The sequence below is a fragment of the Mustela putorius genome, unplaced genomic scaffold (assembly GCF_011764305.1).
Source record: "Mustela putorius furo isolate JIRA1106 unplaced genomic scaffold, ASM1176430v1.1 tig00001118_pilon_pilon_pilon, whole genome shotgun sequence".
Classification (NCBI taxonomy): Eukaryota; Metazoa; Chordata; class Mammalia; order Carnivora; family Mustelidae; genus Mustela; species Mustela putorius.
This window is the reverse complement of record NW_025421577.1, coordinates 2,054,718-2,076,856: the sequence shown is the minus strand read 5'-3', so window position 1 is coordinate 2,076,856 and position 22,139 is coordinate 2,054,718. Positions and strand designations below refer to the sequence as shown.

The following is a 22,139-nucleotide window of genomic DNA, read 5'->3' as shown; positions in this document are numbered from 1 at the left end:
TGGCATGTGCTATGGTGAGTGCAGTGAATTGTATAAGACTGATGAATCACAGATCCATACCCCCAAAGCAAATAATACATTATATATTAATTTTTTTTAAAAAAGGATAATTTCAGTAGTAGTGGAAAGTTCATGATACTAAGATTAGAAGGTTTAGAGGATTTGGTGCTATCAGAGTAGATTGTCCTGGTCAATTCCTCTAACAAAAGTTATCTATTCCTCAGGCCACGAATCCAGATGAAAGTGTTTCAAGCTCAAGAAATGTCTGAAATAAAACTGCAGGATTGGTTCTTACCTGCAAGACTAGATGTGGTGACTAGAATCCTCTTGTTGATGTTCATTCCAGTGATAAGCTGACTCGGGTTTAAAAATAGACTCCCTGATCTGTAAGCCACTTAAACGGACCTCATGTGGCTTTGTCAACCCAGACTGTTCTCTAAGTGTTAAATGTAGCTCAGAAATATCTTAGAGTCCTGAAGAAAATTTTCCTTAATTTCATTTCTTCAATAAATATTAATTAACTCGCCTTTGGGAAAAAATTGTATAACATTTGCAAATTGCGGTCGTTCAAAAATATACAGTCTTCTGAATCATCAGAGTTGTTGATGTGTGCTTATGTCTGTGTGTGTGTGTGGTATTTACATCTGTGAAGTGATATATTTGGACTGGCTGATTCCAAAGACCCTTCTACCTGGAAACCATTTCCATCTATTTTCTCTATTTACCCGGCTACCACTTAAAGGGGATGAAATGTAACAGGAATTCAAATCATTGCATCTATTTTTTAGCATTCTGCAACAATTAAGTCTTCTGATGTCTGACTAGTGGGTAAGAAGGGAATATGAAGAGACATGTTGTGATATGGTGTAGGGGCAGATTATTTGGGCTTATAAACTATACAATATTATACACTATATAATATTAAGTCACTTACACAGTTTGACCCCCCGCCCCATCTTGTCGTCTGCAAAATGAGATAACATTACCTATCCAGAAACTTCACAACCTTAGGAGAAACAAGAGAGAAATGCGTGTTAAAATGTTTGCAACAGGGGCACATGGGTGTCTCAGTCAGCTAAGCAGCTGCCTTTGGCTCAGGTCATGATCCTAAGGTCCTGGGATCGAGTCCCCCATCAGACTCCTTGCTCATCAGAGAGGCTGCTTCTCTCTTTGCCTCTGCATCCCACTCTGCCTGCTTGTGCTCTCTCTCTCTCTCTCTCTGATGAATAAATAAAATCTTTAAAAAAAAAAAAAATGTTTGCAGCAGAAGTACCTGGGTGGCTCAGTTGGTTAAGCATCTGCCTTGGGCTCACATCATGATCCTAGGGTCCCAGAATCAAGCTCCACGTTGGGCTCCACACTTTATGGGGAGTCTACTTTTCCCTCTCTCCCATTCCTCCCCTGGCTTGTACTCTCCCTGTCTCTCAAATAAATAAATATTCTTTTAAAAATGTTTGGAAGAACAACAACAAAAATGTTTGCAGCATTGTAGAGCTCTGAAAATGCCAATTAACTATTCACCCAAACATAGTGTTTTCTTTAAATCTCTCTTGGAAATTCAGGGGTGATTGTGTTGGATGATAAATAAATAAGGTTGAGAAATATCACAAGAATGAGCCAATGGGAAAGGACGAATTGTTATAAGAAATAAGACCAATGTGGGCAATAACAATCGATCAAGTGCCCGCCTTCAGCTCAGGTCATGATCCCAGGGTCCTGGATCAAGACTGGCTTCTGGCTCCCTGTTCAGCAGAGAGCCTGCTTCTCCCTCTCCCTCTGCCTGCCATTCTGCCTACTTGTGCTCGCTCTCTCTCTCTCTGCAAAATAAAGAAATAAAGAAAATAAACCTTAAAAAGAAAGAAAGAAAGAAAGACCAATGTGATTGTTATTGTCCCTGATATGAGGAAGTGGAGATGCAACATGTGGGGTTAAGGGGGTAGGAGAAGAATAAATAAAACAAGATGGGATCGGGAGGGAGACAAACCATAAGTGACCCTTAATCTCACAAAACAAACTGAGGGTTGCTGGGGGGGAGGGGGGTTGGGAGCAGGAGGTGGGGGGGTTATGGACATTGGGGAAAGTATGTGCTATGGTGAGTGCTGTGAAGTGTGTAAACCTGGCGATTCACAGACCTGTACCCCTGGGGATAAAAATATATTATATGTTTATTAAAAAATTAAAAATTAAAAAGAAAAGAACGCCAAGTTGTCAATGATGTGGGTACAAAGTTGATAAATCAGTCCAAGGCCAAGGCGACTGCACTATATCATTAGATCTGTATCAAAATGAGTATGAGTTACTACTACAGGTTACTAATATGACAATACCAGAGAACCGAACACGTTAAGCAAATATGCTGCTGTAGAGAAAAAAGAATTAGACACTATCAGTTTTTATATAAAATTTTAAGAAGGAAATATTTTCCTATCCACGTTTATGACTCAAGCCTTAGATATGTGTAGTCTAAATTCATTTCTCCTATACAAAAAATAAAATAAAGGACACAGATGAAAAGTGCAAAACGAAAAAGATAAAGCGATAAATTTCCATGGAGAAGCTTCCACATACAGTGAGCCAAAATAAAAAATCAGAATTCTTCAGGAATTCTGAATTTTTCAGAAAAATTTTTTAAAATGATAGCAGATGTGATTCAAAAGCATGGATAAAGTGACTATACATTTTTTCTTTAAAAGCCAGTCTAAGGGGCGCCTGGGTGGCTCAGTGGGTTGGGCTGCTGCCTTCGGCTCAGGTCATGATCTCGGGGTCCTGGGATCGAGTCCCGCATCGGGCTCTCTGCTCAGCAGGGAGCCTGCTTCCCTCTCTCTCTCTCTCTGCCTGCCTCTCCCATCTACTTGTGATTTCTCTCTGTCAAATAAATAAATAAAATCTTAAAAAAAAAAAAAAAAGCCAGTCTAAGTTACTATAAGAAAAGGATGCCAGTACTGAAGGCTGCAGCCCGCCCCTGCCAAGGGTTTCCTAGTTGGATATCCTCAGTCATGTTTTTGTGCTATCTCTTTGGCTTCCTTTCCCCATTTGCAACATAAAGGTTACACTTAAACCTCCTCCGGATTGTCTCTGACCATTAAATGCATTAGTGTGTATTAAGCATTTAGGTAGAACCCAGTACATGAAAAGTGTCTTTTTTTTTTTTTTAAGTGGAGAGAGAGCTCAAAATAGGTAGATTTACAGAAAAAAGTAAAAAGATGTACTCTTTGCACCCAGGATATTAACATTTGTCATACGTGCTTGACCTGGTAGGCCACTGGGCCTTTAACGTTATATATATTACAGTTATTTTGATGGGAAACTTGAAAAAAAGATGTAGGAACACTTATGGAAACTAAATCCACAATAGGCTTCAATAATTATTTGACACATGTATCTAGTTTTTGAGAATGTCATCTAAAGGTCAACAATAAAGGTACCTGTGCCAAACAGAAGTGGGATAATGGTGTTGCTGGAATACAGGACCAACTGCATAGAACATTCTGGGGTCATAACATCAATCCAGTGAATACAGCAGATAGTCTCATCTTTTCCACAAACATAATGTTGTCTCATGTGCCTCCAAAGAGACTGATTTTACAGGTGCAACATCTGTTATAACTCTACCTAAACCACTCAGCCTCGGTCTTTTCAATGGACAGAAATGTTCAGATGCAAAATCAGACCTCTTTATGTGAAGGGGCCGTCAATGGTAATCAGGACACCAATTCTTGTGCCAGCATTAGCAATAGGGATGTTAAGACAACTGATATAGACAAAAACAGAGAAATAAAAAATGAAAAATGTAAGGCTGCTCTTAGTTAGAAAGATATAGTTAAAATATAGAAATAGAGGCAGTTAAAACATCTAAAATAAAGAGTCTTTAACAAGCTGTTGAAGGGAAGAGAATAAATCAAGTCCCACCAGCATTAGTTCTTGAGTTGTACACTGGAAACTCCTATTTCCTGATTCCTTAAATCCCTTTAAATTTAAATATTTCAAGTCCTCGTACATTTAGAGACTTCAAAACAGCATTGCTTATTTTACTTTTTGTAACAGTAAAAAATAGATAAAAAACAGACCTTTATAGGGGGCATACATGGTTATCTAAAAAATTTGATTTTTCTTTAAAAATCTTATGGGGGAATATTATGAAGCCATCAAAACCCCCAAAAATCTTGCTATTTGCAAATTTGCAATTACGTGGATGGAAGTAGAGGGTATAATGCTAAGCGAAATAAGTCAATCAGAGAAAGACAATTATATGATCTCGCTGATATCAGGAATTTAAGAGGCAGGGTGGGGGTGGGGGGAAGGGGGAAAATGAAACAAGATGGGACCAGAGAGGAAGACAAACCATAAGAGACTCTTAATCTTGGGAAACAGACTGAGGGTTGCTGGGGTTTGGGGGGTGGGAGGGATGGGGTGGCTGGGTGATCGACACTGGGGAAGGTATGTGCTATGGTGAGTGCTATGAATTGTGAGACTGCTGAATCACAGACCTGTACCCCTGAAACAAATAATACATTATATATTAATTTTTAAAAATCTTTTTTTTTTTAAGATTTTGATTTTTTTTTTTTTTGACAGACAGAAATCACAAGTAGGCAGAGAAGCAGGCAGAGACAGAGAGAGGAAGCAGGCTCCCCGCTAAGCAGAGAGCCCAATGTGGGGCTTGATCCCAGGACCCTGGGATCATGACCTGAGCCGAAGGCAGAGGCTTTAACCCACTGAGCCACCCAGGCACCCCTAATTTTAAAAAAATCTTATGGGAGATTCAGTTTCAAATAATAAATGCCTTAAGAGTCTTGCATGAGATTTCAACCAATAAGTTATCTCCTCAAAAAGGTATTCACTGGAGACAATATAAAACAGCATCTAAATCAGTATATCATCCCAATCAGATTATCTGCATGGCACTCACCACTACCTGACCTTTTCCCTAAATTTTCATTCAATAAAATTTTATTCAACACTTATTGTATCTACTGTCTTAATTGTTGGGTATCCATCAGTAAGTAAAATAACAAACTTGTCCTAAAAGATTTATATTCCTTGCATTTCTGTATGTGTCAGTTTGCTTCTTTGTTCTTTTTTCTGTAAGATTTTCTTTCTTTATTTGGGGGAGAGAGAGAGAGATCATGAACAGGGGAGAAGGGAAGAGGGAGAAGTATACCCCCCACTCAGCAGGAAGCCCAATGTGGGACCCAATTCTAAGACCCTGGGATCATGACATAAGCTGAAGGTAGATGCTTAACTGATTAAGCCACCCACGTACCAGATTTTTTCTTATACTTACATAATATTCAAGCTCCATGAGGGTGGGGAGCCCAAGTTCATTCTGCTCAGTATTCTATCTCTGGCCACTAGAAACATCCCTGGTATATAATAGCCACTTGTTACGTATTTACTGCAAAGTTACATGGTTATGTTCTCGTGGTTATGGCTGCAATTTATTCATTCAAACAATTCATAAAATCATTGAGTTCCTCTCACAGATCTCCTGAGGTTTTCTTTTTTTTTTTTTTTTTTAGGGCATTATGCTAATTCCTAGAGATGCAAGTGAATCCTAGGCAAAAATGGAAAATTTAACCAACAAATGAAGAAAATTGTGTGGACTCTCACAGTGTTGCATTAAAGGAAAATGATAAAAGACAAATAGAAAGGATCCCTAGAGCAAAGTGATGCACCTTGCCAGTCGCTGAGATGTGGCATGCCTTCTCAGGAGAACTGATAGAGTCAGTATACAAGTTTACAAGTCAGGGAAAATTCTGTAATGAAAAGTCAGTTGGCAGTACCAAGGCCAACTGAGAAATTATTGCTATGGATTTCCAGAGACTTCCCTTTCAAAAAGTCACTGAAAACAGCAAAACTGATTAAAATGGAGACTACCTCCTCCGATGAAACAAGGCTGAAAACAGGACTTGAAACCATCCACTTATGCAATATACCCCCCACACGCTGTCATCTTTGAACCAAAGTGAAGAGAATGGGAACCAATATAGGCCTTCTCAGACTTGAGGCAAAAACACAGATTTGTCTAAAAGGAAATGACATTGTTAATTCTTAAAGCTGTAAACATACCCTTGATTGGGTCATCGAAAGAGGAACACAGGCAGGTCCTGGAAGATGTGAGGAAAGGTCTGTATAGACTGTTCATGCTAGAGTCTAGGAGAGTTAGAACTCATACTGCAACTTTTTTCCCCTTACAATCTAAAAAAGCTCCATAAAGAATATAGAATACAACAGAAATTACTATACTTAGGGGGTTTTTCTAGGAACCACCCTGGAAACTCAAACCTTAGAAAGTATGGCCCAGAATCAAAGAACATGACAAATTTAATGACATGATTTTAGCAGGGGTGGTGGGGTAAGGGATTGGATTCAGAGCTGCCGCCTGCCTTGGGTTACCCCAGCCCACTCCTCAGCACAGAGTATCACAAAGATCTTCTCCATTCAAAGATGAATTGTAGTAAAAAAGGAGACCCTAGAGAAAGTATACATCAACTCAATGCTTTAAAGTAAGAAGACAAATGACAAGCATTTGACAAATGACAACCCAATGCAGGTGAGCACAAGCTAGAAGACGGAAACGTTGCAATGGAATGGTGTTCAAAAAGCAATCATACCAAAAAAAAAAAAACAAACAAATAACAAAACAAACAAACAAACAAACAAACAAACCAACCTCAGGAATGGAAAGGCTCACTAACAGAGTCAATTTCAATTAGTAATAATTGTGCCTCGGATAAACTTCATTGGCTACAATACTGCCATTGTGCAAAGCTAACATAAAATCAGTTTAAAGATATACTTTTAAAATGCTGAAGTTTCAATACAAAACAAAGAGCACAAGTTATATGTGCTATTTTAAACTAATTATATACCTAGTAAGTTGTACTATATACACAGTGCTTAGTAAAATATATACCTACGGAGAAATGGGAGAACGGGAAAATAGAAATCAATAGACGTTTCAAGTTGCAGTCAAAACACCTACTGCATCCATATTCTCGTAACTTTCATAGTTGTCTTGTTAATAGTGGCATAAAAACAGTTGTTAGGAAGTCAGCTCTGTTGAACAAATTTTTTTTCCTGAAATTTAGCAACTCTTTGATTTTTGCTACAAATCACTTTTTTCTTTAATTAAAAAGGAGTAAAAGGCACTCTGAGATTACTGAAATAGTATTGGAATAATATAAGGCTTATTTTGGAAAATCTTGACAGATGGATGAATAGGTATGGAAGATACATAGATAATTCTCTCAGTGTGTGTATCTATATACACACACGTATACTGTATATAAATACACATGTACAACTTATATAGAAATATATATATTATAATGTCATTTTACCTTTAAAAGGGGGTCAGTTGGAATATATTACATATTACATATATTACATATATATTAAATACTCATCTACAAAATGATTAGGCCCCAAGTCATTCATTGTTAGTGGTAATGGAGAGAAGTACCACGTGCTATGTTCTGGAGACATTTTATGCACAGAACTTAGAGGATTTTCATGAATATCTGGGTATGAGGGGTTGGGAAGAATAACAGCAAGGATCAAAGGGACTGAGGAGGAAGCATCTGATCAGGAAAAGTGAACAGTGGTAGCATTCTTGAGAGGAAGAAAATTATTTGTGGGATCACTGGGGGCCAAGTGATCACGCAGCAGTTGGCTGTATCTTTTCAATGGCAGTCAGAAGAAGTCTAAGAGTTTGGCAGTCCATAGGGAATTATTTCCTGAATCCTTTAACTGTAAAATACTCAATAGTGGTGGTATAATTTATTTCATTTCAAAGGCTCATGTAAGTTATTATGTGGGTTTTAGATTATTTTTAATAGTTTTGTTATGAACTATTTCTCATAAACAGAAAATCCATAGAATAAGACAACGTTCATCATCGATTTAACACCCAGAATTAAAATATAACAGTAACATTTTGTCTTACTTGCTTCAGACTTTATCTAAGACATAAAGCATTGCATACCGAGTTAAAGTCCATTTACCCATACCTGTCTCCTTAATGGTAATCAATATCCTGACATTAATAGGGATTTTTCTGACCACTCCTTTCTACAAAGTCTGCATACAAATAGCTCCATGAAATCTTAGGACTGGTGTGCTTCTTATCTTCACATCAATATTAGTCTATAGTTTGAATTGTTCAGCAGTTTTTTGGGGTTTTTTTGGTCATTTCGGAAAAAAGTAACAAGAGTTGTTACTCTTGTTGAAATACGTACACTGGAGAGACTCATATTAGTGATCACATAACCCCTTATACCAGCATATCATATTTCAGCCATCTCTTGTTCATGGATCTTTAGCTTCTTTTCCAATACTGCTATTATAAAGAGTTATACTTTGGGAGTACCCGGGTGGCTCATTCAGTTGAGCATCTGCCTTCAGCTTAAGTCATGATTCCAGTCTTGGCTTAAGCCCCACATCTGGCTCCCTGCTCAGGGGGGAGCCTGCTTCTCCCTCTGCCTCTGCTGCTCACCCTGCTTGTGCTCATTTGTGCTTGCTCACTCTCTCTCCCTCCATTTCCCTCTCTCTGTCAAATAAGTAAGTAAGTAAATAAAACCTTTAAAAAAAAAAAGAGAGAGTTATACTTTGAACATTCCTAAGCGTATTTCCTTGAGTGTGTAGAAATGGAATTCCTGGGTTAAAGGAAGGTATTAAAAAATTGTGTCTGAGGAGTGTTATAATTATCTTTCTACCAGCAAGTAAAAGAATCATAGCTCTTTCCAACAGCCTGGCCAAGGCTTGCTATTGTCAGACTGTTAAATATTGGCTAATCTGAGTAAGAGATAAATTACTTTCATCATTCTCTCATTTTATCTTTCAATTATTTCTTTCATTTAATCTACTAATATAGTGGATAATATTGGTCTAATGTCTGATATAACTTTGGCACATCTGGAATTCATCTTGAATGATTATAACATATTTCAGATACATTATAGCTTCAGCAAGATAGTATGTCACTAGGATTTTTGCACTGATGTTCAGAGTAAAATTGGTCCAACGATTTCTTACACTTTCATTTTCCGGGTTTGCTATACCCATGTACTCGCAAAATGAGTTAGACAGACTTCCTTAATTTCCCTGTTTCTTCAAACAGTTATATCAAATGAGGACTAACTATTCACTGAAGGTCTGATAAACTCAGTTATAAAATCCCTCAGGCCTGCTAACATTTTATTTCACCAGCATTCTCTGGATTCTGTTCTGGGGGCACTATTCATGTGGATAGCTCCATCCCATGGGGGCACTATTCATGTGGATAGCTCCATCCCATAGCTATCATCCAGCTGGGACCCTGGCCATAAAAGTAGAGGTCACACGCTATTTGTCATAAAAGAGACATAAAAATTAGAAAAAAAATTGCAGAATCAGATGGAAGAGTACTCAAGAATTGAAAAAGAATTAATGATCAATAAATCAGTAAAAAAAAAAAAATTACCTAATTTAACTAATTTCCTAACCATTGTCTTCTAAAACCAAAGTTTATATTTTTCCTCAGGATCCTCAGCTGTGTGTCTTGAAATTTTTGCCAACAAATTGTCAATTTATTTCAAAGCTTGCCTTCAAAATTAAAACTGTTAGAATACTAGTCTCTCTCTGATCAACAAAAGCTATTTGAAAACATAGAAGGGAACACTGATCCTAGTCACTAGCCCTGAGGTCTTACTTTGAATGATCTCCATTCTTTATGTTTATGATAAATTATCCTTTCCTGGTGGGTAGATCTTGCATCAGTTGGATTATAAGCAGAAGACTGATAAATGGCACATCTTCGGAGATGGAAATAGACGGCAACTTGTTGACATCAATATTTATCATCTCACACTAAGGAAGAGTAAAATTAATGGAAGACAGAAAGGTAATAGAGATGTCAAAAGCAGATTTGCCATTCATTCATTTCAGTTACTCTTCAGAAGTGCTGGTTTTGCAATGACTGCTTAGGCATTTGGTACCATATTTCAAAATCATGCAACTCCTAAGGCAAATGGAGGAGGGCTATATCAAAGCAGGGAGAGACACAGGCGAAGTCTTTGCTGTGATTTCTTCCAGCACCTTCTTCACCCTCACTGCCACAGCAAACAAAGAACTGTGATTATTTTTTTAATTTTTCTGATTTTAGCAACAGCAAATGGAGAAGCTAGGAAAAAAGATTTTATCAATGCTTTTGTAAGAATATTTGTTTTATTTACCATCTACTATTCATTTACTATCTTTGGATAGCAGCACACACAATTTTCTTTGATAAAACCTTCCTTTTAACACTTTAATCCATAGTATATGGGTTTATTAATGCTACCCAGATATCCAAACAGGATATCCATTGAAATTTCTTTTTTTTTTCTTTTTTAAATTTTTATTTTTTTATGAACATATATTTTTATCCCCAGGGGTACAGGTCTGTGAATCACCAGGTTTACACACTTCACAGCACTCACCAAAGCACATACCCTCCCCAATGTCCATAACCCCACCCCCTTCTCCCAAACCCCCTCCCCCCAGCAACCCTCAGTTTGTTTTGTGAGATTAAGAGTCACTTATGGTTTGTCTCCCTCCCAATCCCTTCTTGTTTCATTTATTCTTCTCCTACCCACTTAAGCCCCCATGTTGCATCACCACTTCCTCATATCAGGGAGATCATATGATAGTTGTCTTTCTCCGCTTGACTTATTTCGCGAAGCATGATACACTCTAGTTCCATCCATGTTGTCACAAATGGCAAGATTTCATTTCTTTTGATGGCTGCATAGTATTCCATTGTGTATATATACCACATCTTCTTGATCCATTCATCTGTTGATGGACATCTAGGTTCTTTCCATAGTTTGGCTATTGTGGACATTGCTGCTATAAACATTCGGGTGCACGTGCCCCTTTGGATCACTACGTTTGTATCTTTAGGGTAAATACCCAATAGTGCAATTGCTGGGTCATAGGGCAGTTCTATTTTCAACATTTTGAGGAACCTCCATGCTGTTTTCCAGAGTGGCTGCACCAGCTTGCATTCCCACCAACAGTGTAGGAGGGTTCCCCTTTCTCCGCATCCTCGCCAGCATCTGTCATTTCCTGACTTGTTGATTTTAGCCATTCTGACTGGTGTGAGGTGATATCGCATTGTGGTTTTGATTTGTATTTCCCTGATGCCGAGTGATATGGAGCACTTTTTCATGTGTCTGTTGGCCATCTGGATGTCTTCTTTGCAGAAATGTCTGTTCATGTCCTCTGCCCATTTCTTGATTGGATTATTTGTTCTTTGGGTGTTGAGTTTGCTAAGTTCTTTATAGATTCTGGACACTAGTCCTTTATCTGATATGTCGTTTGCAAATATCTTCTCCCATTCTGTCAGTTGTCTTTTGATTTTGTTAACTGTTTCCTTTGCTGTGCAAAAGCTTTTGATCTTGATGAAATCCCAATAGTTCATTTTTGCCTTTGCTTCCCTTGCCTTTGGTGTTGTTCCTAGGAAGATGTTGCTGCGGCTGAGGTCGAAGAGGTTGCTGCCTGTGTTCTCCTCAAGGATTTTGATGGATTCCTTTCGCACATTGAGGTCCTTCATCCATTTTGAGTCTATTTTTTGTGTGGTATAAGGAAATGGTCCAATTTCATTTTCTGCATGTGGCTTTCCAATTTTCCCAGCACCATTTATTGAAGAGGCTGTCTTTTTTCCATTGGACATTCTTTCCTGCTTTGTCGAAGATTAGTTGACTGTAGAGTTGAGGGTCTATTTCTGGGCTCTCTATTCTGTTCCATTGATCTATGTGTCTGTCTTTGTGCCAGTACCATGCTGTCTTGAAGATGACAGCTTTGTAATAGAGCTTGAAGTCCGGAACTGTGATGCCACCAACGTTGATTTACTTTTTCAATATCCCTTTGGCTATTTGAGGTCTTTTCTGGTTCCATATAAATTTTAGAATTATTTGTTCCATTTCTTTGAAAAAGATGGATGGTACTTTGATAGGAATTGCATTAAATGTGTAGATTGCTTTAGGTAGCATAGACATTTTCACACTATTTATTCTTCCAATCCAGGAGCATGGAACATTTTTCCATTTCTTTGTGTCTTCCTCAATTTCTTTCATGAGTACTTTATAGTTTTCTGAGTATAGATTCTGTGTCTCTTTGGTTAGGTTTATTCCTAGGTATCTTATGGTTTTGGGTGCAATTGTAAATGGGATGGACTCCTTAATTTCTCTTTCTTCTGTCTTGCTGTTGGTGTAGAGAAATGCAACTGATTTCTGTGCATTGATTTTATATCCTGACACTCTACTGAATTCCTGTACAAGTTCTAGCAGTTTTGGAGTGGAGTCTTTTGGGTTTTCCACATATAGTATCATATCATCTGCGAAGAGTGATAATTTGACGTCTTCTTTGCCGATTTGGATGCCTTTAATTTCCTTTTGTTGTCTGATTACTGAGGCTACGACCTCTAGTACTATGTTGAATAGCAGTGGTGATAATGGACATCCCTGCCGTGTTCCTGACCTTAGCGGAAAAGCTTTCAGTTTTTCTCCATTGAGAATGATAATTTGCAGTGGGTTTTTCATAGATGGCTTTGATGATATTGAGGTATGTGCCCTCTATCCCTACACTTTGAAGAGTTTTGATCAGGAAGGGATGCTGTACTATGTCAAATGCTTTTTCAGCATCTATTGAGAGTATCATATGGTTCTTGTTCTTTCTTTTATTGATGTGTTGTATCACATTGACTGATTTGCGGATGTTGAACCAACCTTGCAGCCCTGGAATAAATCCCACTTGGTCGTGGTGAATAATCCTTTTAATGTACTGTTGAATCCTATTGGCTAGTATTTTGTTGAGTATTTTCGCATCTGTGTTCATCAAGGATATTAGTCTATAGCTCTCTTTTTTGATGGGATCCTTGTCTGGTTTTGGGATCAAGGTGATGCTGGCCTCATAAAATGAGTTTGGAAGTTTTCCTTCCATTTCTATTTTTTGGACCAGTTTCAGAAGAATAGGAATTAGTTCTTCTTTAAATGTTTCGTAGAATTCCCCCGGGAAGCCGTCTGGCCCTGGGCTTTTGTTTGTTTGGAGATTTTTAATGACTATTTCAATCTCCTTACTGGTTATGGTTCTGTTCAGGCTTTCTAGTTCTTCCTGGTTCAGTTGTGGTAGTTTATATGTTTCTAGGAATGCATCCATTTCTTCCAGATTGTCAAATTTATTGGTGTAGAGTTGCTCATAATATGTTCTTATAATAGTTTGTATTTCTTTGGTGTTAGTTGTGATCTCTCCTCTTTCATTCATGATTTTATTTATTTGGGCCCTTTCTCTTTTCTTTTTGGTAAGTCGGGCCAGGGGTTTATCAATTTTATTAATTCTTTCAAAAAAACAGCTCCTAGTTTCGTTGATTTGTTCTATTGTTTTTTTGGTTTCTATTTCATTGATTTCTGCTCTGATCTTTATGATTTCTCTTCTCCTGCTGGGCTTAGGGTTTCTTTCTTGTTCTTTCTCCAGCTCCTTTAGGTGTAGGGTAAGGTTGTGTACCTGAGACCTTTCTTGTTTCTTGAGAAAGGCTTGTACCGCTATATATTTTCCTCTCAGGACTGCCTTTGTTGTGTCCCACAGATTTTGAACCGTTGTATTTTCATTATCATTTGTTTCCATGATTTTTTTTCAATTCTTCTTTAATTTCCCGGTTGACCCATTCATTCTTTAGAAGGATGCTGTTTCGTCTCCATGTATTTGGGTTCTTTCCAAACTTTCTTTTGTAGTTGAGTTCTAGCATTAGAGCATTGTGGTCTGAAAATATGCAGGGAATGATCCCAATCTTTTGATACCGGTTGAGTCCTGATATAGGACCGAGGATGTGATCTATTCTGGAGAATGTTCCATGTGCACTAGAGAAGAATGTGTATTCTGTTGCATTGGGAAGAAATGTTCTGAATATATCTGTGATGTCCATCTGGTCCAGTGTGTGGTTTAAGGCCTTTATTTCCTTGCTGATCTTTTGCTTGGATGATCTGTCCATTTCAGTGAGGGGAGTGTTAAAGTCCCCTACTATTATTGTATTATTGTTGATGTGTGTCTTTGATTTTGTTATTAATTGGCTTATATAGTTGGCTGCTCCCACGTTGGGGGCATAGGTATTTAAAATAGTTAAATCTTCTTGTTGGACAGACCCTTTGAGTATGATATAGTGTCCTTCCTCATCTCTTATTATAGTCTGTGGCTTAAAATCTAATTGATCTGATATAAGGATTGCCACTCCTGTTTTCTTCTGATGTCCATGAGCATGGTAAATTCTTTTCCACCCCCTCACTTTAAATCTGGAGGTGTCTTCGGGCTTAAAATGAGATTCTTGGAGGCAACATATAGATGGGTTTTGTTTTTTTATCCATTCTGATACCCTGTGTCTTTTGACAGGGGCATTTAGCCCATTAACATTCAGGGTAACTATTGAGAGATATGAATTTAGTGCCTTTGTATTGCCTGTAAGGTGACTGTTACTGTATATGGTCTCTGTTCCTTTCTGATCTACCACTTGTAGGCTCTCTCTTTGCTTAGAGGACCCCTTTCAATATTTCCTGTAGAGCTGGTTTGGTGTTTGCAAATTCTTTCAGTTTTTGTTTGTCCTGGAAGCTTTTAATCTCTCCTTCTATTTTCAATGATAGCCTACCTGGATATAGTATTCTTGGCTGCATGTTTTTCTCGTTTAGTGCTCTGAAAATATCATGCCATCTCTTTCTGGCCTGCCAGGTCTCTGTGGATAAGTCAGCTGCCAATCTAATATTTTTACCATTGGATGTTACAGACTTCTTTTCCCGGGCTGCTTTCAGGATTTTCTCTTTGTCACTGAGACTTGTAAATTTTACTATTAGGTGACAGGGTGTGGGCCTATTCTTATTGATTTTAAGGGGCGTTCTCTGAACCTCCTGAATTTTTTTTTTAAAGATTTTATTTATTTATTTGACAGAGAGAAATCACAAGTAGATGGAGAGGCAGGCAGAGAGAGAGAGAGGGAAGCAGGCTCTCCGCTGAGCAGAGAGCCCGATGCGGGACTCGATCCCAGGACTCTGAGATCATGACCTGAGCCGAAGGCAGCGGCTTAACCCACTGAGCCACCCAGGCACCCTGAACCTCCTGAATTTTGATGCTCGTTCCCTGTGCCATATTGTGGAAATTCTCCCCAATAATTCTCTCCAGTATACCTTCTGCTCCCCTCTCTCTTTCTTCTTCTTCTGGAATCCCAATTATTCTAATGTTGTTTCATCTTATGGTGTCACTTATCTCTCGAATTCTCCCCTTGTGGTCCAGTAGCTGTTTGTCCCTCTTTTGCTCAGCTTCTTTATTCGCTGTCATTTGGTCTTCTATATGGCTAATTCTTTCTTCTGCCTCATTTATCCTAGCAGTGAGAGCCTCCATTTTTGATTGCACCTCATTAATAACTTTTTTGATTTCACCTTGGTTAGATTTTAGTTCTTTTATTTCTCCAGAAAGGGCTTTTATATCTCTCGAGAGGGTTTCTCTAATATCTTCCATGCCTTTTTGGAGCCCGGCTAGAACCTTGAGAATCGTCATTCTGAACTCTAGATTTGACATATTACCAATATCTGCATTGATCAGGTTCCTAGCCTTCGGTACTGCCTCCTGTTCTTTTTTGTGTGTTGAATTTTTCCGTCTTGTCATTTTGTCCAGATAAGAGTATATGAAGGAGCAAGTAAAATACTAAAAGAGTGGCAACAACCCCAGGAAAATATGCTTTAACCAAATTAGAAGAGATCCCAAATCGTGAGGGGGGAGAAAGTGGATAAAAAGAGGTTCAAAAAGGAAGAAAGAATAAAAAAAGAAAAAAAAAGAAAATAAAATAAAAAAAGAAAACAAATAAGAAAAATATAAAAAAGAAAAAATATATATATTAGATAAACTAGTTAAAAAACGTTAAAAAAGAAAAAGGTAAAAGTTTAAAAAAAAAATTTAACCAGAAGGCGAGAAAAAAAAAACAAAAAATGAAAAAGAAAAAAATTAAATTAACTGCAAGACTGAAAAAAAAGCACAAGGAAAAAGCCATGAGTTCCGTGCTTTGCTTTCTCCTCCTCTGGAATTCTGCTGCTCTCCTTGGTATTGAAACCGCACTCCTTGGTAGGTGAACTTGGTCTCGGCTGGATTTTTTGTTGATCTTCTGGGGGAGGGGCCTGTTGTAGTGATTCTCAAGTGTCTTTGCCCCAGGCAGAATTAAACTGCCCTTATCAGGCGCAGGGGTTTTAATCCGCTCGGGTTTGCTTTCAGGAGCTTTTGTTCCCTGAGCGCTTTCCGTAGAGTTCCAGAGGACGGGAATACAAATGGCGGCCTCCTGGTCTCCGGCCCGGAGGAGCCGAGAGCCCAGGGCCCCACTCCTCAGTGCGCCCTCAGAGAACAGCGCCCAGTTACTCCCGTCTGCCTGACCTCCGGCCGCGCTCCGAGCTCACCGAGCCTACGACCGGTTCAAGGTCACCCCGAGCTGTGAGCTTACTGTCGGCTCTGTCTCTGTAGCCGGCTTTCCCGTTCCAATACCCGCAAGCTCTGCGACACTCAGACACCCCCGATCCTTCTGTGACCCTGCGGGACCTGAGGCCACGCTGACCCCGCGTGGGCTTCGCCCCGGTTTAGCCTCTGGAGCGATGTCCCTCAGCGGAACAGACTTTTAAAAGTCCTGATTTTGTGCGCGGTTGCTCCGCCGCTTGCCGGGAGCCGGCCCCTCCCCCCGGGGTCTATCTTCCCGTCGCTTTGGATTCACTTCTCCGCCGGTCCTACCTTTCAGAAAGTGGTTGTTTTTCTGTTTCCAGAATTGCTGTTCTTCTTCTCTTCGATCTGCCGATGGATTTTCAGGTGTTTGCAATCTTTAGATAAGCTATCTAGCTGATCTCCGGCTAGCTGAAGTAGTCTCAGCCTGCTACTTCTCCGCCATCTTGACCCACACCTCTCCATTGAAATTTCTAATCCCTTTACCAAATTATTTGATACAGAGGGGTATGTTATTCAAATTGGTTCAATTAGCTATCAGGAAAACATATTACTTTTCTTTTGAACTAGAACCCCCCACTGACTTTGACAGTACAATTTTTCAACTTTAAAATTTCCCTAAACTTGTTACACTAGAATGCGCTTAATCAGTGCAAAGTTAACTTTGTGGTTGGACAAAACTAACACCTTTGTGTTGTTTGCTAAAATATACCGAATTTGTTTACAAATGAAGAATAATAAATGGTAGACATATTTCCAGAAACAGGAAGAAAAGAAGAAAAAAGAAAGGAAAACCAGACCTCAATTCAAAGTTTGGTTTTCAAAAATTACTGATTTAACTCTAAAATCTTGGGTTTTTAAATAAAATTTTCAGCTTTTCATAAACCAAGCTTCAGTCTTTTTCTATTTCAACATATTTTATTTTTTCTGAGCTGAAGAAAGATTAGTCACCAAGGCATAAACAACTATTTAAAAAGCAAAGATAATTTTCAGGGAGACAATTTTAGACTTTCAAGGAGGCCAGTCTTCATGTATCTCCTTTTTTCCTATGCAAGCAAATGATACAGGAAAAAAGTGACCAAATGGTCTTTATCTCCTTTCCATACCCTATTTACTCATGTGCACACACACAGCAAATATGCACATACACGCACTTTGCCCACAATATTTGCAGAAGAAATTCTCTTGGTGACAGGTTAATGGAACTATAATACACTGGCTGCTGGTTGAAAGTGAAAAATGACCCTAGGTGAATAATTGATATAAAATGCAGAACTAGATTTTATTTTCAATCTAAGTTAATTTATTTAAAAAAAAAGACATTTTCTTTCCAATATTTAAGACATCTCATCACAAGCCTGTTTAGTGTGCTTGAGGTCATGATCTATAAACAGAATTCTCAGACTACCTCAACATCTTAGCATCTTGGACAACTGTCAGTAGACCTTCTCTGACAGCTAAGGAAAAGGACCTGTAGGGTTCTTCTCATCCTGCTCTAGGCTGGCTCAGTCAGGTGAGCATCTCCTTCAGCTCAGGTCATGATTCCAGGACCCTGGGATCAAGCCTCGTGATGGGTTCTCTGCTCAGTAGGGAGTCTGCTTCTCCCTCTCTTTCTGCTCATCCCCTCTGCTCCTGAGCTCGCTCACACTCTCTTAAATAAATAAATAAATAACATTTTAAAAAAGAAAATTCTAGATGATGGATAATTTGCTAAGGACTGTGGGTACAACTAATGACTAATATCGTTTCTGCTTATTTCACAAACAGCTCCAATTTTAATTGTGTGTTCTCACGCGCGCGCTCTCTCTCTCTCTCTCCCCCTGTCACCCTCACTGGTCGTTTTAGGTGTTTGTTTCTGCTTCAGTGCCGTCTGTCTTTCTCTCTTTCTTTCTCCCCGCCTCTCCTCTACCCTCCAGTTCGCATCTCTGCCTGAGCTAGACACTGTAATCGTCTCCACCAGGTGTCTGCCAGCCATGGTAGTAGATCCGGGGTTTTGGAGGTTAGGCAGACCAGCCAACATGTGGGGAAGGTAATTCCATTTGCCACTGCTGCTTGCTCACGAATCTCTTTAGAAATATCAAAGAGATAATAGCCATAGTTTGCATCAAGCTTTTTACATTCCTAGATCTCCTAGCCATGAAGTCTACAAAACTCCACAAAGGAGACTCCTGGGTGGCTCAGTCAGTTAACCCTCTGTTTTTGGCTCAGGTCATGGTCCCAGGGTCCTGGGATCGAATGCCACATTGGGCTCTTTGCTTAGTGGGGAGACTGTTTCTCCCTCTGCCTGCTGATTGCTCTGCTTGGGCTCTCCTTCTCTCTTACAAATAAATAAATAAAATCTTAAAAAAATAAATTCCACAAAGATGACTGAGGATATGTGAAGGTTGACAGATTATACTTGAAGAATGAATAGATTGATTAAAAAAAAAAAAGTTCATTTGCTTCTCAATCTTGGGTAAAACTAGCTCCAAACAAAATTCTAATGGCAGGACAGATGTCCCATTTCTTACATTGTCAGAAATGCAGATCTGTTATTACCTAAAGGAACAAAATACTCCAGAACTATTTCTAACACAATGTGAGAGAGGCACTTCTTAATACGTCTATCAACTAGAGAATCTCAAGTAAGAAACAGTAAAGCCCTCAGTCAATGCAGGAATTGCAGGTTTTATAAATGGTATTTCAGCAAACACAGGACATACATCAAAGTAGGGTATGTATTTCAAGGTTCAGAGTTATGTATGGAAAGGCATTTAAAATTATATCCTGATATCCCCTCCTGACTCTATCAGTATGAATGTTTGAGAGTATTTTCACAGGTTAAATTAATTCCCCAAAGGAATTAAAGGAGAACTAAATCATGCAAGGTCTACCTCAGGGGAATTCAAACTTTGGATGGTATTTGCAAAGTAGGAAAGTTATGAAATGTTTGATGTGAAAATGGTTTTAAACAACTCAGCATGAAATTGACTTACAAAGTCTTTCAGTCTTGGCAACTGTGAATTTGTTCATAAAATCATCTTCCGAAAGTGCCAAATCATTGCATTCCCTGTACACCCCGTCTTGAGATAAAGAGAAGTGAACTCGAAACAGCCAGCCACACTGTTTAACAATATTTTATCTAAGTGATTTTGTTTATCCAATTATAACTGACCATTTCACACTTCACTATGTTTCATCCGGAGTATTCAACAATAAAATGCAGTGAACAGCCCTGTAGGAAATGTCCTTAGAACTAAATCCAGGGACAGAGTGCACACCGCACGGGCATTAATGCACTTCCTCCCTCGCACCCTGATCTGGTCAGTAACATTTCTATTGCTGACACTTGGATTATTAAGGATTACGCATTTTCCCCAAGCCCCCATGGCCAAGCATTCCCCACTGCCTCCATGCCGTCTTGACTACACAACTCTCCCACTGTTGGTAGACCACAGAAAACATCTGGTTGGGGGTGAGTAAGAAGACTGGAAGAGAAACTTATCCCCCTAAGAAAATGACAGAACTTGTAGCCATGACAGCATCTACCCAAGTCCAAGCCTAAGGGGGACTCTTCATATCAGAGTCGTAGACCAAAAGCTTTCAGGAGCTGAGAATCAAAGTTGGAGAAGGTTGTGACAGTTTGCTGATGGAAAGAGAGAAACCAAGGGGGCTACCTGGAGGAGAGGGAAGGAGGAGCTTTGGGAAAACCTGACTATAAGCAAGGAGAAGGGAATTAAAATCTATCCTTGATTAACATCCCCTCCCCCCAAATACTACCCCTGAGGGAACTGCCAACAGACTTTTTAGTTAAGACACAAACAATGTATAAAGAGTTGTTTCAGGGGCGCCTGGGTGGCTCAGTGGGTTAAGCCGCTGCCTTCGGCTCAGGTCATGATCTCAGGGTCCTGGGATTGAGTCCCGCATCAGGCTCTCTGCTCAGCAGGAAGCCTGCTTCCCTCTCTCTCTCTCTGCCTGCCTCTCCATCTACTTGTGATTTCTCTCTGTCAAATAAATAAATAAAATCTTTAAAAAAAAAAAAAAAAGAGTTGTTTCAGGCAAGGAAACCTGAAAGGGAGAAAGTCTTCTCTTTCAGAACTGGTAGAGAAGACAGCCTCTAAAGAAAGTGTTTTGAAACAGGCAGGGAAGAATTTTTAGAGGATTTGGGGGCAGGAGGGAGTGTGGAGACACTGAGGACATATAGCAGAGATTCTGGGAATGGAAACTAGTTCTCAAGCACTGTGACATTCAGCTTTCCAGCAAATCAGATTGTTGATTGACATGAAAACGGACAAAATGGCACTTCGGCTGTTCCCCTGAGAAACACACAGGAAGTTATTCCTCAATGACTTCACTTTGACGTGGCCAAGTGGAATTTTCCAGCTGGCGTTCACTGAGCCTGAGGAGAATGTTATGAGAACAGAGAGATTCCAGATAGGCAGAAAAACTAATTAGATAGCAAGATTGAGAACTTAAGAATAAATATATGCCCCCAAATTATATGTTCATTGTATATTTGCTTTCTTACCACCTCCAATCACCTCCCTGCTGAGTAACCACTGTTGGTTACTTGTTTAGTTGAAGTAAGAACTTTTACTAAAAAAAATGAAATGAGTATGAAACAATACTATTATATTTAATATGATTTTTTTCTGTTTTAGTTCTTGTATAACAATCTCAACTCTTTTTTTTTTTTTTTTTTTTTTTGTCTTTTCAAAGATATGTTTGGGGGGTGCCTGGGTGGCTCTGCTGATTAAGCAACTGCCTTTGGCTCAGGTCATGGTCCCGGAGTCCCAGGACTGAGTCCCGCACTGGGCTCCCAGCTCTACGGGGAGTCTGCTTCTCCCTCTGACCTTTTCCCCTCTCATGCTCTCTCTCTCTCAAATAAATAAATAAAATCTTTTTTTAAAAAGTATGTTTGTGAGAGTCAAGTGTGTTAAAGGGATAATTCTGGTTCATTCATTTCCCTTTGCAAACTCTTTCCTTTAGGGATGTCCAATTTGTGGCAAATTGATGGAATCCCTATTTTCAAAATAATTTTTACAATTACTAACAATGCTATTATGGACACTCCTGTATATATCTTCAAATATATAATATGTATGTATGTATTATATATATGGAAAAAAAATATATATATATATATTTTTTTTTTTGTAATGCTAGATTAGTTATACCTCCAAGGTGGAGAGACCATACATAAGGATTTCTGGAGGGCTATGCAATTTGCCAACATTAAACATTATAACAAATTTTTATGATTTAAATTAGTATGTAAAAACTATTTAATTTATTAGTAATTTCAATTTTCCTAGTCATTACTGAGGTTGAACATATTTTCCTGTTTATTGGATATTCTTCTTGACTTTCTTGTGGGTTTTATGTTTATATTTTTACCCATTTTATTGTTTTCAATTGTTAAAAAAAGATTTTATTTATTTGACAGAGAGAAAGAGACAGTGAGAGAGGGAACACAAGTGGGGGTGTGGGAGAGGGAGAGGCAGGCTTCCCGCTGAGCAGGGAGCCTAATGCATGGCTTGATCCCAGGATCCTGGGATCATGACCTGAGCAGAAGGCAGATGCTTAACTGTCTGAGGCGCCCAGGTGCCCATCAAAGAAATATGCTTTATGTAGTATATGTTATACAAAATTAATACTTATAAAACTATGAAATATATAAT

The 22,139-nt window shown here is 38.8% G+C and overlaps 1 pseudogene; it reads right to left on the bottom strand.

Moving 5' to 3' along the window:
• Positions 1–6,687: 6,687 nt before the first annotated feature.
• On the bottom strand, positions 6,688–6,773 carry LOC123393990 (annotated as a pseudogene).
• Positions 6,774–22,139: the final 15,366 nt, after the last annotated feature.